The sequence below is a fragment of the Dasypus novemcinctus genome, chromosome 1 (assembly GCF_030445035.2).
Source record: "Dasypus novemcinctus isolate mDasNov1 chromosome 1, mDasNov1.1.hap2, whole genome shotgun sequence".
In the NCBI taxonomy this organism is placed as follows: Eukaryota; Metazoa; Chordata; class Mammalia; order Cingulata; family Dasypodidae; genus Dasypus; species Dasypus novemcinctus.
In genome coordinates, this window is record NC_080673.1 from 157,878,753 (window position 1) to 157,890,047 (window position 11,295).

Here is an 11,295-nt window from a genome sequence, read left to right on the forward strand (position 1 = left end):
CAGATCACAAATTCTCATAACTTGTGTTTTATTTTTATTAAGTTTAAAGTACTTTCTACTTTCCCATTGGATTTCCTCCTTAATTATTTAGAAGAATGTTATTTAGTTTCCAAATATTTGGAGATTTTCCAAATTTATCTTTTTTTCTAATTTTATTCCACTGTGTTCAGTGAACTTACTTTGTATGAATTTAAACTTTTTAAAATTTTTGAGGTTTATTTTAAGGCCTAACATATGGTCTATGTTGGGAAATGTTTCATATGTAGTTGAGATGACTACCTTTTCCTGTTATGGAATGTTCTATAAATTTCAATTAGGTCAAGTTGGTTGATAGTGTTGTTCAAGTCTACTCTGTCCTTGATGATTTTTCTATTTTGTCAAGTATGGAGAAAGGGTTATTGAAGTCTCCAACTATAATCATGGATTTGTCTGTTTCTTTTTTGAGTTATAACAATTTTCCCTTCATGAACTTTTGAAACTCTTTTATTAAGGTCATGACATTTAGGATTATTATGTCCTCTTGATTAATTGACCATTCTATAATTATGAAATTATCTTCTTTATTTGTGGCAATATTCTTTGCTCTGAAATCTACTCTGTCTGATATTAATGTAACTACTCCAGTTTTCTTTTGACTAGTATTAGCATGTTATATATTTTTCTACCTTTTACTTTTTTAACCTACTTTTATGTATTTAAAGTATGTTTCTTATAGGAAGGGGATGTTTTGTCTTTTTTTTTTTAATCCACTATGACAATCTGTCTCTTTAATTGGGATATCTCCTTTTTAAGCTTGCTATCCATAGCTTTTATTTTTTTTAAGGTTTATTTATTTATTTTAAACAATAGTATTTTATATAGCTCAGGATTTTATGGGTAAGGAATTTGGGCAAGATTCAGCAGGGTGATTCTTCTGTTCCAGGGTGTCTCAGCTGAGATTACTCAGTGGTATTCAACTGGTGGTTGTGCTGATCTGGACAATTCAAGATGGCTCCACTTACATGTCTAGTGCCTAGGTGGGAATGACTAGAAGGTTGGAGTCCACTGGGACTGTTGGCTGGAATGCCTACGTATGGCCTCTCCAGCATGGTGCTCTCTGGGTAGTTAGCTTTCTTATATGGCAGTTCAGAGTTCTTGGAAAGAATAGTTCAAGAGTAAAGATGGATGCTGTAAGGCTTCTTTTCACCTAGACTTGGGTATCATGCAGTATCACACTTCCACCACATTTACTGGTTACAAATGAATCACAGGGCCAGGCCAGATTAGAGATGGACTACACAAAGGTGTGAATCCAGGTAAGCCTGATCCATTGGAAGGACCATCTTTGGAGACTCTAACTTCCATAGCAGAGATTTCATGTTCTAAATCTCTGCAGGTGAAAAGAACCATTCACATCTTTGAAAAAAAAAAAAGTTATGTTAATGAGTCTCGAACTGTACTCTCCCAGAAACCCACTGTTTCACTGCTAATGCTGAATAATGGTAGACTTTTATATTTTGAAGGAAAACTGGGATTAACAGTTTTTTAATCCATCAAAATATTTCTTAAACAGTTTTTGTCTGATTCCACTATTCCTTACTAGTGTGACAAAATAATTTTTGTAAGTATACATGCTTTTCACATAGCATATTTCTCGTCCTTGGGTCTGTGATGACACTCAAGATTTTTGTTCTCCCTTGCCTAGAAGTGTGTATTTCAGGTCTGAAACAGAAGACTCTTGTAGACACTTCCCTTTTTGGCATTTGTTTTCATAAAGCCTGCATTTCCAGAATCCATTGGGAAGGGGTAAAGAAGAGGCAAGAATTGAAAGGCAACAGAAGTTGGCCAATACCATGAGCAGCAGAGGGCCCTAGAATTTCACTCCTCGGCCCTTCCACCCACCTCCTTAACTTCCTCACATCCATGAAGTCTCCTGACTCACTTCTTTGGAGTCTCTAGGGATCCATGGAGTAGAGTTTGAAAATCATTGCTCTGAGTCAATCATTCTTCATATATCCTGAGTATATATATTCTTCCGGGGAATAAAGGGGAATGGTGGAGTAAAAGTTGAGGAACTTGATAAATGCTACCATGCTTCTCTTCTGGATATATAGGGGATGAAATAAATGAAGTTACAGATACTACAACTTTTCTAGCCTAGGAGTATGGAAAATGATGATACTCATCATCAAAGCTTGAGTGCTGAATAGTGGAATTAAGTATTGGCAGGGAGCAGAGGATAATTAATTTCATTTCTGGAGTGTTAAATTTGAGGTTATGGTCGAGCATCCTAGACAAGGAGGCCTCCAGACAACTAGAGATAGAAATGTTCACATAGGTAAAATGGGATTGAGATAAATTCAGCAATTATTGAAGAAGTAAACTCACAGAGAAGAGTAGATGGCTGAAGACAGAGCCTTCAAGAAGTCCTGCTGCAATGGCTGAAAGCTGATGGCCCATCTACTATATCCAGTCTACAGGCATATTTTACTTAGCTCATATATTATTTAAATTATCCTTGCATAAATGAGAAATTTAATAATTAGGATTTTTCACAACATCTAGATTGTGATTTTTCTTGAAAATAGGAAGACTTGATAGTGTTAGGGCCATATTCTCCCATGGAGAGAGTGGTGTCACCACTGCTCCCTTCAGGTGGGGCAGCGACCATCCAGGTGGACACATTCCCTTCCAATCAGCTTCACCACTGGTAGCAAGAACACTGTCAACAAAGACCAGTGAAGGTGTTAGGTGTTTGTTTTGTTTTCAGGATGGGGGACAATAAGCATATTTGTTTTGTTTTGTTTTTTCCTTTGGAGAGACTGAGAAAATGGAGAAATCAAAGATGGGATCCAGGGGTTGACTGAATTTGGAAGGAATTCACAATGTATATGAATAATTACTTTTAGGAAGGGAAAGCTCTGTCTCGCTCTGAAATTTGAAGTAAAAATGATAGGCTGTAAATATGGTGAAGAAACCTGGTGAAGAAAATAAGATTACAGACGTAAGCAAAAATCTATCCTGTCACTCATCAGACTGGACTCACAGGTACACATAAAGCCAGCTACAAAGTTAACAGTAAACAGTATTTCTCCCAAGGTCATGCTGCATCTGTAAAGAGTCAGGACAACCCTCTTCTTTAAGTGACTTTTGCTTTCTTACTCACTGAGAAACTCCGTTCTCTAAAATCATATAGTATCAGAAATTAGTATTTGAAATTATAGTAGTTAAGAATAAAAATTCCCACTCTTGCCTGGAGGATCTAAGATAAGGAGAAGCCTTGAATTCCAACCCAGTTCAGAGCTTTGGAGAAGGGTTTCTGAAGACAATATTCCATATCTATCTTAAAGTTGCAATTTCTAAGGTAACGGGTCCCAGGGTCCACCTGCTAGTCCAGACTTGATGTTGATCCGCGTTTACTCACAGTCTTGCTTTGCTTTGAGCCTATCAAAGCACCACTTTATCTAACTCTTACCTAATTTCCACACTTCTATGCCCTGTGTAAACTTCATCTTTTCCTTTGGTGAGATGTCCCTGGGTTCATCTGATGCAAATTCTCCCTCATTGCAAGGGGTTCATAAACCTGACTGTTGGGCTGGGGGTTAGGCCAGGCAAGGAAGTTAGCATTGGAGATTATCACAGTCCAATCCTTCGTGTTAAGCTTATTTATCCATAGCTTTTTTTTTTTGTAAGGTTTATTTTTTATTTATTTCTCTCCCCTTCCCGCCCCCCCCCCCTCCCCGCTCCCAGTTGTCTGCTCTCTATGTCCTTTTGCTGTGTGTTCTTCCATGTCCACTTCTAATTGCCTTAGTCTCCCTGGTCTCTCAACTCATTTCTTCAACTCAGGAGTCTGCCAGGCTCCATCTGGGTTCCTGTGCCTACACATTGCCTGGAAACTCTCTCAAGGCAGTAAGCTGAGGCAACTGCAGGCCTCACTTTGTTTCCTATCACTCCAGGATCATGCTACTTCTTTGCTTGATGTCCCGTATTTGGGGTTGAGGGATGGTAAGGCTGCTTTTTATGGTTTAGATTAAAGGATAAATTCAATACTTGCTAATTCATTTTGATTGGAAGTGGAAATCCCCTCCAGTAGAATTTATTTTTTTAAGGAAGTACCATACTGGGAAATAAACCTGGGACCTCATACAGTGCTTAACCACTGAGCTCCACCCGCTTTTTTTAAAAAGGAGTTACCGGGGATTGAACCTGGGGGCTCGTACTTGTGAAGCAGATGTTCAACCATCTAGCTACACCTACTCCACTAGAATTTTAAGTTAAACAGAAAATTGTTGTCCATTTCTTGTTCTTACTCTTATGTGAACTGACTGCCTGGGAAATGTTGTGAGCAGGAAATTATAAAGTTGAAGAAGTATGCCAATTCTTAAAAGTCATTAAAAATATGTAGGAAGATAGAATAAAATGTCTCTGTTATCCTGTAATTATGTTATAAGATTGTATCTTAGAATTAAGTGCAAGAAACAGAGCTGTGATTACTTAGCAGGGTTTTCCCTGTCCATGGTTATTTTAAGACAGTATCCAAAAAGTATTTAAAATTCTTCAAGACAACAGGTTCAAAATAAACTCACTTGAGAGGGAAATCTCCCCATGTAGTTACAGAGTATGTAACTGCTGGGTTGAATTCCACAGATAGACTCTGACCTATGGTCTGTCTAGCCAAAGCTTTCCAATTTTGTGATGGCTAGTCTTGCAAACCCCAATGTTTTTCAGTGGTAGCAATGTCACATATCCTTATGATAACTGAAATAGATAAGGTTATATCTACTTAGGATTGGAGTGTATTTGTCTTCTAATAAAGCTAGTTTCTGTTAAAAATGTTATTTTCTTTGTGTATTAGCTTCTCTAGCTAAAGCTGTGTTGAGACTGTTATATCATGACAGAGCCACCAATATTTTCTGTTTAAGATATGTGATAAATACCTGCTTTTTCTTTTAAGAAATCCTGAGCTTAGACAAAGGATTGATGCCTTTTCTCTATAGGCTTCCAGTAAACCCAAGTATGGGTTTGTAACACTGGAGCTATCTTACTTAATTGGTGATAGTATTTTAGATCATTTTATTTTTTAATCAATAGGTGCTAGTAATTAACAAAGAAGGTGGAAAGTTTAATTTTCAAGCTTAAGGAAGAGTGTGAGCTTTGGAATTAGATATCTGGCTCCATCACTTATTTGGTGAACTTATTTGTCTTGCTGAGAGTCCATGTCCTCAAGTACAAAACGGGGAAAACAAAAATCTCAGAACTTGTGGCTTAATTTATTTCTCACAAAAGTCTCTGAAGTAAATTCTGATGTTATCTCCATTGGGAGAGAAAAATGGATCAGCTAAATGACACTTTGGGGAAGCAAACAGACACCTAGAATGTGGGACATCCTACTTTGAGAGCAAACGAAGTGTTTTCAAGTCAAATGGCATAAAATTGGGGGGGGGGTGAGGAGTTGCTCTAGAGTCATTGAAACTTAAGAGACATAACCAAATGCAATGTATGGATCTCATTTGGATCCTGATTTGAACAAATAGGTCATTTTTGAGAAAATTTGGGAAATGTGAACAGGGACTGGGTGATATGTGATACTAAGGGACTATTATTGTTTTTGTTAGCTATGATAATGAAATAGTGGTTAGGTTAAAAAAATGTCTATAGCTTTTAGAGCAATATAGGTGTTAAACAGTAAGTAGCCTGTGAAATAAACATACTGATGATAGTTATAATCTATTTATGGTTTTCCAAAAGAGCGTTCAAACTATTTTAAGTAAAATATAATAGATGGGTCATCTCCTTTTGATAGTGCTTACACAATATTTTAGTAAACAATGTTGAATTCTCTAAAGGCTAGGAGATGTGGCTTTATTAATAGAAAGGTGAAGGGAGGGCAAAAGAAATGCGTACTCATGGCCAGTAAGAGCTGAGTCTGTAGGTAAAATGGGTGTTGGGAAGTAAGATGGGAGAGGAGGTTCTTCAGTGAAAAGAGTAAGAAGGGAGAAAAAGAGCATGATATGAGAAAAGACATCAGGAAAGGGTGAGAGGAGAGAGTTTTAGAGGGGGAAGTAAAGTTGATCATTTCGAATCAGAAGGCAGGACATAGTGATGCTAATGACGCTGGTAACACCAATGGCAACACAGATACACTGGATGTACAAACATACTCCCAGATGTCCCAGGGAGAACCCTCCTGGCTTGCTTTTTGTAAGTGCATGTCAAAGCAGAAGTCTTATAAGAGTGACATTTGTGACCCTCTTTCACCCAGTCCTTCTGGGCACTTTCATGCTCGCTCTGTAGTTATTGTGAATGTGAGAATATGCTGGTTTGTCTCACTCCTATTTATTTACTTGGTCTCAACACCTAAATTGTAATCTTCTACAAGGCTGATATTTGTTTGATATCTTTACCCTAGCCTTTTCCCCATGGTCCTTGCATAGGTACTCTACATTGCTTAATAAACACTTGGCTTGCCTATGTTTCAGAAGATATTGGATGCAAATACTCATCTTACTTTAGCTCCTTGTTGAGATATCAAACCATAAATTTGTTACAGATATAGTTCCAATTTAAATAGAATGTGATGGTTATATATTTCTTTCCTTGTGTAGCGTAGTCTTCTGGAAATAATGGCCAGTGGAGGATGACTCGGAATCCCTGTTAGCACTGCAGACTGAGGCTCAGCTGGGAAAGAAGTGATTCCAAGTTTTTGAGTTGGATGGATGTTAAAGTCCTTCCTAAGGTGGAATTTAGATTTTTATTGAAAAGCTCCCAGACTAACCACCAATTAATGGATAAATGAGCTTCACACCTTTAGTCTGTTCATTATTTTATTAGCATTTTTTTTTCTGAAGGGAGAAAGTGAGTTAAGAAGTTGGAGATCTTCGAACTATGAAAGACTGACAAATAGGCCAAGTCTAATATTCATATTTACAGTGGAATTTTGAAAGAAATTGACATAATACACCTCACAAATGGATGCTATTAAGTCTGTTTTATGCATTATTTTTTTAATACAAGGAGGCTGTGCATTTCGTTTTTCCCCTAATATATAAATACTCCATATGTTCAAATGTTTATAAGGCGTGTTGTCTTAAAGAATATTAAAAAAAAAAAAAAAGTGGAAGAGATGTAAGTTCCTGGAAAAGTGCTGGTATCTTTTTTCCAATTGTTGGATAATACTGCAATAAATTTCTACCAAATAAAGGGATTTAACTTTGTAATAAATTTCACAATAAAAGCTTTCAAATGATAGATTCAGAATTCTAAACATTTTTGAGGATTATAAAAAGATATGCCCGAAGTCTTTCATGTTTTAAAACATAGTACAAAGTAAGTTTTTTATATGTAGGCATTTTTAATTTAAAAAAAGTTTTATTTGTGCTTTAGGAATAAGCAAGCTAACATAAATTGTACATATTTACAGCAATAAACTACAGTTCAGAAGCTGCACAACGGCTCTTGTAAATACAGCTGATGGTTTTTACACCAGCCGTCAAATGTGTTTTCTTTCTGTCATTTGCTGCAGCTTTTAAAAACTTGTAGTACGAAAGCAAAGAAAACAGCAACTTATTGTATAACAAAGCCACACTATTAACAAAAATATTGAGTGAACTACAGTCCAGTGACTTCTAGAGTATCTGTAAGTCCTGAAATTGAGAGCACAAGCATTTCTTGTGTCCATACCTGATTGCATGTAAGTTGATTTTGCATTTTACAAGAATACATGATTACTCAATGATTAAGAATAGAAAAAGGCCATGAAGGATAAAAGGGTCAGGAACTAGAGGCCACTGATTCTTATTTACTGAATCACTGCTTAGAGAAAAATCTATGTCTTCTGTATAAATCACAGTCTACAGGTTTCATGGATTTTGTCCACAGATAAGCTTTTGAGATAACAAAGGTACAATGTCACATTTTAAAAGCACATTAAAAGGAATTAATGAAACGATTAGAAGATTTTAATCAAACCCCTAATGAAAAGAGTATAACCAAGCACACACTGTATGAAAGTTTGATTTCAAATGTAAAAAGCAACTACAGAAATTCACAAGTTTCATTGGACACAACAGCAGTTTCGATCAGAAAATGCAGCATATATTGATACAAAATAGAAAACTTGAATTATAAAAGTAAGTAGTCCACCTTTCCTTTTCGTGGGATTTGTTAAACCAATCCAATTGCATTAAAATTTTCTACAGGTTTCCAGAAATACTCATTCTTGCCATTTAGCTTCTTTAGCTATACCTATTAAGGTATACAAAAGTATTACCTGTTTATATAAGAAAGCATATGTGTATGCCAAAAGAGCAAAAGGGCATTAAAATATTGTTATATATGTTTATTTTCAATTAAAGAAGTCTGCCTACTGAAAAATAAAGTGGGAGAAAGAGACTTTTATTGATAAGAACTGTGTAATCTCAATCAGCATATGAATTAGCTAAATCATGTTTGGTAGGAATGTAGATATATAGTTTAACAAATCATGGAGATTTTAAAACAGAACATTTAGCATTTTCTAACATATTTGGTGCGTTTAGCGTAACGGATTTTGAGAGGCAACAGAAGTTATGCATTTCTTTCTGCATATACGTAGCACCTGCTTTTGAAAGCCCCAGCTATATAGTATAGGGTGCTATGAATTATAATAGTTGTAGCTGGAGACTGGTTTGGAAAGCTTAGCTAATTTTTGGATTCAATAAAGTTTTAATGAGGTGGTAGCCAAAGAGGTGTTCCATTGCTGGCAGGATAGTAATTTTCTTATTCTTTATCCAATGTGTCCTATTTTCCCCATACTTCCCGAATCACTGTGTAAAAAGTCTTTGTCTCAGATGGAGTCTCCTCGGTTAAATGCATGAGGAGTAAAATAATTATACAGACATGATGGACAGCTAAAAGAATTTTTTAAGCAAGCCACCCTCAGCCCAGATGCTTTTCTCTCAAAAACAGTTTTATTTGTATTTAAACAATATTTAACTTTCAAATTACATTTCCATAAACGTTTTAAGACACGACAACATTATTTCCACATTAGCCATTAGACTCCCATTACACTGGCACAAAATGCTGTCTGGTGGTCAAAAATTTTTTAAATTTTATTTAAAGATGTCAAAATAGGTTTGATCCTTGTAAACATTTATATCATTTGGAACTTCCAAAAAGCCACATGCAATCCTGACTTTATAATAATGCCACATGGTAGTTTTTATCAAGAGGGCTATTGACCCTCTTTAAAGTAAGGAGTTGAGCAATACAGTTAATACATATGCATAATCATGGCATCTCCTATTTAGAAGAATAGTGGGTGTTCTAGGTATGAAAGATCACTTGGATCTATAATTCTGTTTCTATGATGCTGCAGGGAGTTAGAATAATCAAGAGGATTCCCTAAAAATGTTTCAGTGACATTGTTGCAAAACATGAGACATTTCAAGCTTTATCCAGTATTTAAAGCAGATACAGGAAACAGATTAATAATGAATTGATTAGTTTATAAAGAGTGAAAAGAAAGAAACGGATACACTGAAACTCTATAAATTTTGGACAAATATCAAGTAAAAAGAATATATTCTCTAATATGCCTGTGGTGACTTGTTGCCACTCTGAGGTAAGGCTTGTAAACAATTTATTTCTTTTATGCAAATAAATAATGTAAATGTTAGGAGAACAGGAACGTTAATAATTGAAGGGGGACATGGGAAAGGCATTTCCTTGTACATCTATTTTATGCTGTCTTGAGGGGAAGTGGGGAATGCCAAGAACTACCTATGGCCTTTGATAGTTCTTAACCCTCCAATAATATCTTGGCAGAAGAAAATTTGGTGTGCATTACTCCGGGAGTATTCTCTTAGAATTTAAATTGCAGTGTTCCATCAGTAATGCAATTTAGTTCCAGCTTCAAGAATAAATACGCCATGCAAACTGGGCTTTTAATAAGGCAAAAGTATATAACCAGGGAGGAAAAAATAAAAGTTTAAATTAAAAAAAGAAAAGGATCATTAGGGAAAAGCATGGAAAGTTCAATTCTGCTTAAACTGGTCAAATTTACAATAGTGATATTGCCAGGGTTCAGTCTTTTTAGTTATTTGCAACAGACATCATCTCAATGAGCAGGATGGGCACCCACCAGGGCTCAGTTGTAACTTGGTATAGTTTTTATCCATGTAGAGGTTGTAGGCACTATGGGTTAAAATAACTTGGAGGAGATTGTATGGGTACCTGCCTCACAAGATATTATCAGTGATCCTATTTCCCTTTACAGGAATGTGTGTCTCTACTGCTACATTTACCATTGTAGGCCATTAATTATTATTTCAATACTCTTTACCAGGGGCAGAACAATAGATACTTTGATCAAAAGAACTGGAAAATGGGGCATTTGCCTTAAGGTCCTTATAGTTTATATAGGGAGATTGAGTACCTATTTGCAGAACCACTGGAAAACACACAAATGAAGTAGTGATTATTATTGGACAAAGTGACTATAAGAATTAAGGAGTGCTAGCAGGAGAGTGATGGGATGAGGGAATTTTTGCTCATGGATAGCTTCCTGAAGAATATTGGCCTGAACCAGATTCTACCATTAGGGTGAGGCTGGGAAGAGGAAAATCTGGGTAATGGAAATAAAATATAAAACTTCAATGAGAACGTTTTGGGATGATGTACCACTGTTGGTATGATAGCCAAGGGTAGAGAAGCCTGAGAATTGGCTTGTTTGCCAAGTAAGGTGAACAATGAGAAATGAATTGAGCATGAGTGGTGAAGATTGATCTTAGACTTCATAAATTAATTCATAGGCAGCCAAGCCAAGACATAGATATTCTCCAGTGTGCTAATATTAAATGTATTAATATTTTCCTTATTCTCCAGGTTACTGAGACCCCCATAAGAAGGATGACCTTATAATTTATTATCCAAATGGACAATTTTAGGAGTGAAAGGGGGTCCTATAAATAATTATGTACTGGGACTGTCTCAGGCAAACCGAGGTGTATGGTTCCCTAACAGTAATATTATCCAAAAGGAACTGGGGCATGTTCCTAGGATATTCCATTTTTGCACAAGCTATCCCTTCTACAAGACAATAGTGAAAGGCTTTTGTATGTGGGCAGTGGATGGGGATCAAAACGAACAAGAACAAGAGTATTTACTGGGCATAGACCCTCGTTGCTGGAAGTAAGAACTTACTTTCTTTTCCCTCCTACTGTCTACTCATCTTTGAACTACCTAAACTCTGGATTTTCAAGGTAAAAGTAATTAAATCTAGGTATTGGAGTAGAGTAGAAAACGCTTTACCTTTGGAGTCAAGAAAACTCAGAT